The sequence below is a fragment of the Diceros bicornis genome (assembly GCF_020826845.1).
Source record: "Diceros bicornis minor isolate mBicDic1 chromosome 30 unlocalized genomic scaffold, mDicBic1.mat.cur SUPER_30_unloc_3, whole genome shotgun sequence".
NCBI lineage: Eukaryota > Metazoa > Chordata > Mammalia > Perissodactyla > Rhinocerotidae > Diceros > Diceros bicornis.
Genome location: NW_026690901.1, coordinates 396,210 through 403,352, shown reverse-complemented (window position 1 = coordinate 403,352; position 7,143 = coordinate 396,210). Strand labels below are relative to the sequence as shown.

At 47.8% G+C, this 7,143-nt stretch overlaps 1 long non-coding RNA gene across 1 annotated transcript; it reads right to left on the bottom strand.

Annotated features, from left to right (window-relative positions):
* Positions 1-2,454: 2,454 nt before the first annotated feature.
* Positions 2,455-6,792, bottom strand: LOC131402151 (uncharacterized). The gene is made up of 4 exons (XR_009218318.1): positions 6,755-6,792; positions 4,227-4,262; positions 2,590-2,711; positions 2,455-2,515 (listed from the first exon to the last, which is right to left on the bottom strand). It is a non-coding gene; the product is annotated as an uncharacterized LOC131402151 (long non-coding RNA).
* Between the last annotated feature and the right edge of the window lie 351 nt (positions 6,793-7,143).

The following is a 7,143-nucleotide window of genomic DNA, read 5'->3' as shown; positions in this document are numbered from 1 at the left end:
TGTAAACCTTTTTCTGCGCTACCATATACACTCATTATTAGCCCCATGTTGTTATCAAGCACTTAAAATGTGGCTAGTGTGTGTGAGTGAGGAACTGAATTTCTCACATAATTTCATTTTAAGTAATTAATTTATAAATAAATAACCACAGGGAGAACATTTTTGAAACTTTGGAGTAAGGACTTCTGCAAATGCATAAAAACAATGAAAACACTGTAAAAATTGTCAAAATCAACTTTTCAGAAGTCTAGAAATTAATCAACGGCTTGTAAATATCTGAGGAGGGTTTAGTGAAGAAACATGGTGGAATCTTGATAAAGGGAGCCAGCTTTGTGGCACTATAACTTGCACTATCCCATCCTGCTCTCACAATATCCTCCAAAACTTTGAAAACCGTCATTCTCAGAACTATAGTGGCTGAGACATCCAGCAGCCCAGCAGCCATAATGGGTTTGGAGCTCTCAAAAGACCCATGCCTGCCGAACTCTCACTAGCTGACCTGCCTGGAAGCTCCCTGAAAAAGCCCCATGTTCAGGGCTTGTAGTTACTTGACTCAGAGCTTGCCCAGGGAGGAAAGTCCGTCCCCAGGGCACTTCCTAAAAACAATCAAGGCTAATTGTTTTCTATTGTAGTTGCCTGAGGGAGTGATATCAGCTGAGGCAGGCAAGATGTCAGCCAAATCTTAGAAGAAAAATTGGGAGAATGAGATGTCCACAGGGGCCTTTGAAAAGCTGCAGTGTATTTGCCGGCATCTAGAAGGCCACATGGGCTCAGGGCTGTGGCATGCCCGGGAAAGACTTGAGAACATCTTAATCTCTCACCTCTAGTTGAAGGGTTGGCTTAATATCTGAAAACTTGATTATGTAATACACTATATTAATAGAATAAGGGCCAATAACACGCAATCTCAACCACATATACAGAAAATAATTTGACAAAATACAACACCCTTCATGTCAAAAAAAGTAAACACTCAACAAATTAGGAATAGAAGAAAACTTTCTCAACCTATAAACAGCATCGATGAAAAACCCACGGCTAACACCATATTCAATGGTGAAAGACTGAAAATTTCCCCCTAAGACCAGGGACAAGAAAATGATGTCTTCCCTTATCTCATATGTTAATCACAGGTACTAGAGGTTATAAAGAGGGCAATTAGGCAAGAAAAAGGAATAAAAGAAACCCAGATTGGAAGGGAAGAGGTCAAACTATATGTTTTGCAGAGGAGAAGATATTTTATATAGAAAAACCTAAAAAATACACTCCTCCCCACACACAATATGTGAACCGTATCTCAATAGGTGTATAAAAAATTTAAATTGCCCCATGTGCTTAGTGGCTCTACTACTGGAGAACACAGTTAGACTGCTGATATTTGTTGAAAGTCTCCAGAAGAGGAGGAGGAGGAGGATGCTGGAGGTTGGTGGCCCCAAATGATAATGCTTTTCTCATTCCCCAAAAACTTATGGAAGGAGATGGTAGGATTAGCTGACAGGGATGTGGGGCAGAATGGGCACCATGTCAGTGACATCAAGATCAAGGATATGTCACTTGAGCTCAGAGTCATCAGCCACCAGCTCAGCCAATGTTTCCAATCTCCTCAACCTACATCAAGTCGGTGACCAGGCATGAGTGGAATATGTCTCACATCTGGCTGCCCTTGTAGAGCTCGGTGACCTAGAACAAACACGAGGGAGAGTGGGTGAGATGGAGGTCTCCTGGCGATGCAGGGTGCCACTGGAGCCAGTGAAATATCACAGACCTTGGGGCAAGGGAGACCTGTCTTCAAATCCTGGCTCTGCCCCTAACTCACTGTGTGACGCTAGGCACAATACTCCCCTTTCTGAGCTTCAGTTTACCCATGTGAGAAATGGGCAAGGCAGCTAGGACATCACCTCTGGACACTGAGAGAAGCCACACATGCAGGGAAAGTGAAGGGGTGAAACAATCACGTAACAGATGTAAGTCAGGCAGAGGAATGACGCTGCCCTCAGGGCAAGGGGAGAAGGGAGAGAGAGACCCCACCTGGTCCTGGGTGTCTCTCGGCAGGGCGGTGTACTCTGAGCATGTGGGCTCCAGGTTGCTGAGGTTCCCGACGATGATGCGGAAATGTAGCTGGTGCTCTCTCTGGATGGATAAACTCTGAGCTGCAGAGCCAGGAGCCACGGAGAGGAAGAGCTGAAATGTGGAGACTCTCCGCTCCCAGCACAGAGGGATGGTGGCCCACGGGATCAGGGTGGTGGGTGCAGATGGCGTCACACTGGTGGCTGCCCCATCCTTCTCAGGCCTGGGGAGAGAGGGATGTGGGGACTCTGGAGAGAGGTCCTGAAACCTCTGGGAGTGGGGGCCAGAACTGGAAGGAGGAAATGGGAGGACAGTGGGGAGACAAAGAGGGGTAGTCACAAAAGTGGTCATTAGGGGCAAATGCTCAGGGGAGGGTCTCACCTGAAGGAGACCAGTCTGCAACTCGAGTAGAAGGGACCCAGGCTGCTCCTCTTGAACAATGATCCAGCTGGGGAGGAAGGAGGAGGAGGATGAGCAGGAGGGACAGGAGTTAGAGGAGGGGCTCGGTGGGATTTAATCCACCAGGCTCTGCAGGACCCTCTCAATGGAGTTGAACATGGCTGAGCCATTGCTCCTGTCTGATGAATACCAGAGTGTGGAGATGGGGAAGGTGACTGTGAGGGTCTTCAGGTTGTGCCCCAAAGCTGCAAGACAAGAGGGAGAGCAATGGCCATCTCTGAGAGCTGGCCTGAGACCAGACCAGAGTCCTGCACTCATTATAATCTGTCGTCTTCTCTCATAGTGACACCACCATCCACCCATGTCGTCACGCAAGTCAGAACCAGCATATCTGCTCAGCTCCTCTTTCCTCCCAGTAATACCCATTCACCTTGCACACTGGTCGTCACATATACTCCATCCCTGTCTCAGCTCAGGTCTTGACTTCTTTCACCCAGACCAACACCCCAGCAGGCTCACTGGATGCTCTGTCTAAAGGATGTTCTACATGGACTACTAGAAGAATCTTTCTGAAATGAATACCTCACTAGGGCCACCACTGCTCTAGTACCACCCATGGCTCCCTATGGCCTTCAGTGTTTAGTTCAACCTTCTTGACCTGGCACTCAAGGCTCTACTCAATCTGGCTCCTGCTGATCGTTCAGTATCATTTTATCCATCTACTGCGGTTTAAACTTCATGCTTCACGCAAACCAAATTCGTTTCAATTCTCCCCTTACAGCATGTTGTTTCTGGCCGGAGCCTTTGCTCATGGAATCCACTGTGCCAGGAAAACCTTTCATCCTTTATTTGCCATGGTCCCTCCCATTCATTCTTAAAGACTTCATTCTGGTGAAACTTTCTCTGGCAAGCTCTTCCCCTCCAAATTATGCCAGGTGTCTCTCCCCGAAGCATCCCACATTGTATTATAATGGTGTGTTAATTTCATAAGACTAGGGGCTCTCTGAGGGCTAGCCTTAGACTGAATCGTTGGTAGAATCTTTGTGATCAGCATGATTGCCCTAAAACCAGAATTTCACACCCTGGCTTCCCAGCTCCTGGATCACAACTGGCTGGTGGGGGATTGGGGCCGGAGAACTTCTCTTGGGAAGCAAAAGGGGCCCCCGATACCTGTGGTGGCTTCTGGTAGCACAGGTGATGATCAAGTATGGAGGGACGTGGTGGCTGGCTCAGGAGCTGTGGCCAGGGCTCTCTTCAGGGAGGGGTAGAGTGGGAGGAGCCCCCAAGTTAACCCGGGCTCCAGCAGTGGCTGTCCCATTACCACCATTCACAGATGAAGCATAAATGAGAGTGAGGGGACGGGTGACTGTGTGAGTAGAGGGATGAGCAAGCCTGTGGATGAGAGGGGCCCAAGAGAGAGAGATAGGTGAACAAGAGAGACTGAACTCGGAGGAGAGACAGATGGACAGGCAGAAAACTGGACAGACGGATGGGATACCTGGAAAAGGAGGACCAAGGGCGGCACTTTAGCAGAATTAAAGTGTAAACCACGTGGGTCAGAATGTGTGGAGAACATGTCTCTGTATAAGGCTTTCTCACCCTGGGCTGGGACTCTCCACCAGAACCCGGGAGGGAGAGAAGGGATGAATTAGGGCCCTTCCAGGTCCTTCCCTCACCAAGGACAGCAGGTGTAGGAGAACATGTGCTCCCCATCCACAAAGGCGGACGGGACCCAGGAGATCAGGGCCAGGAATACTCACTGTTGGTTGTCGGGGCCACGGCTCCATAGGTGAAACCTGTGGAGAGAAGGCAAGACGAGCTGAGCAAGAGTTGGGGTGAACATAAAGGATTAAGGAGAAGGAGGATGTAGGGACCTTTGTGGGAAAAGCAGAGGGGAAAACAGAGGGGAAGAGGGGTGAGTTGTTCAGGGGGGCGGCAACGAGATGGAAGGTGGCTGGACCCAGTGATCACACAGTGATGAGAAGTCTGAACCCAGACCAGGTGGATAGAGAGATGGATCATAGCTCACTTTAGAGCAAAGGAGGTAACACAGAACTCCGACTGGGAGAGACAGCATGGCTGTAGTACAGCCCCTCACCACTGACATAGAGGCTGTCCCCATCCAGGGTGAAGGAGCCTAGGTGGGAGACGCCCTGGGTCTCATGGCTCAACTCCCAGTAGAGTCACTCTCTGTCCAGCCCTGGACCTGCGCGGGTCAGAGTGGAAGGTGCAAATGATGTCCACCCCAGTGGCTGCCCCACCCTTCTCAAGCCTGGGGGAATAAGAAGATGGGGATGTGGACTATTGAGCAGGGGTCCTTCTGGGTGTGGAAGGCGAGAGAGGGCAAGGGAGGAGGCTGAAGGAGATGCTAAAGGGGCTGCTCTGATGCTTGCAGGGGCTCTCCTAGGTGTCTCTCGTGTGAGACAATCCCCTCACAAGTAAGGCCTGACTTCATTTACGATGTGTGGGGGGCATGTGAGTGGCAAAGAGGGGTGAACACACAGACCTGTGCGAGGGGTAACCTGCAGGTCTGCACGGACAGCAGCGAGGAGCACAGTCAGTGCCCTGTGCCATCTGATACATGCAGGCAAGAAAGTACCGTTACGTTCTCTCGGTTCTACACTCCAAGGTCTTTTCTTTCTACTTATTTCTTGCTCCAGAGCCATCAGCGAGGCGTAAGGAACAATCATCTTATTCCTAATCTTATTCCCAGCACCTCCCATCTTGCCTATTAAGTCTTCATTCTTAACCATGAAGTCCATTTTAACCCCCGTGTTTAGACCAAACACTAATTACATAATCCTTCTACTCACATCTCTCCAGAGTCTGCCCACTGGTCTTAGAACAGAGCCCCAAGTCACTCCTGACCTTGTCCAGCCTGTCCCCCTCGCTGGTCTGGCTCACACCTCTCCCCCTGTGTTGACTTGGCTCAGCCATCCCTCTTCTCAGTTCATGGACACACCAGGCTCTCTGGTTCAGGGGTGTCCTCATGCGGGTCCCTCTGCCTGAAACACTTTCTTGAACACACTCCCACACCCTCACTCCAGTCTAACCCTCCAACTAGCTAAATCCAGTCCCAACTCTAGCTCTCAAGCTAAATATCAGTCCTTCTCAAGAGGGCTTCCCTGCCCCCTCAGGTTGAGTCCCCTTGTGCCAAACTCCCACATCACTCTCATCATTAACATTTCAAAATCCAAATTCCCAAATACAATATAAATTCCATGAAGGTGGTACAAGGTCTCTCTGGTTCACCAGGTCCCCATGCATGTGGCCCAGTGCCTGGCTCATGAGATGAGGAACCATCCCGTTTTGTCTAGGACTGCCCTGGTTTGAACACTAAACATCCTGTGTCCTGGAAAACCCCTCTGTCCTGAATAAACGAGGATGGTTGGTCACCATAAATTATACACTCAGAGACTATCTATTGCATGACAAGCACAAATTCCCCTCAAGAACGTCACAAGAAAGCTAGAATGAAAAAGGCACACACACAGAAAATTAGTAGAAGCCAACAACTAAATACAAAATTACTTAACAAGATTCTCTGCAACGTGAATCACCAGACCATTATTTTAGAAAAGTTTCAAGAATCAAAGTTAATTCCCTTTAGAAGGCAAGGTGGTGAGGACAGTCTTTTTGGAGACTAGTGCCCTTCCCTTCAATCTACAGTGTTGCTTAGTATTCCTCCAAATGATTTGAAATGTCATAAAGAAAAAAAAATGCTCAAAATGAATCTGGCTACTGGCAAATTAAATTTTAAATATTTTATTAATACAAAGAAGTTCAAATCATCTTTTTCCCTGAATGCTCCTCTATTTCAAATTTTTGTGGAGGATTTACAGGATTTTAGAAGTCAAATTGAATGGTTCTAAGGAATGTTGCTGAGTATCCCTGCTAGTATTTCATGGGGTGTCTTCTAATACTACATACACACGCAAAACATTTTTATATTTATAATATGTATAAATCCTGACTTTTGAGTATTATGCAATGCAAGTAAATCTATATTTTCTACTATAATCCACATTTGCAGTGATTTACGTTTGTTTCATATGTTCTTATTTGCATATAACTGTACTTACTGAAATATTTACCACACAGAACCACGCACAGTTTACCATCCTTCACTTGAATACAATCCATAAAACATCAATAATTTTTCTCAAGATACCCTCACTCTCAGTGAGTCCATGTGGTGACAACCTGAGACCAGGATACCCCACTGGCAGGTCTTCTGCACAGCAGAGGCTGCCGGAACATCTTGGTACCAGGTCCACAGGGTACTCACCTGGTCACACAGAAATCCATGGATCAGCGAGAACAGGTGGCCCCTGAGCCTGGTTTCACCTCAAACTTGAGCTCCACAGATGCTTTTCATGTCTGAGGGGGGAAAAATGCGCAAACAATCTTTTGAGGCATTTTATAGGGTGTTGGATGGAAAGGCCACCCCATTCACTCTTCTTTTTTTGTATTTACTGATTTAACTGTAACTGTTGGCTGTGACTGGATTTTCCCGATTCCTATCCAGCCACCTGCTCCCCGAGATGGGAGAAAGCAGCTTCGTACTGCGTGCACTTGAGTCACTAAACTCACTTGGCTGGACAGAGACATTTTGGTGACTCTGGACCCTTTAAACAAGCTTGTCATTTAGGGACCTTGTAAGTGACTCGCTGAATT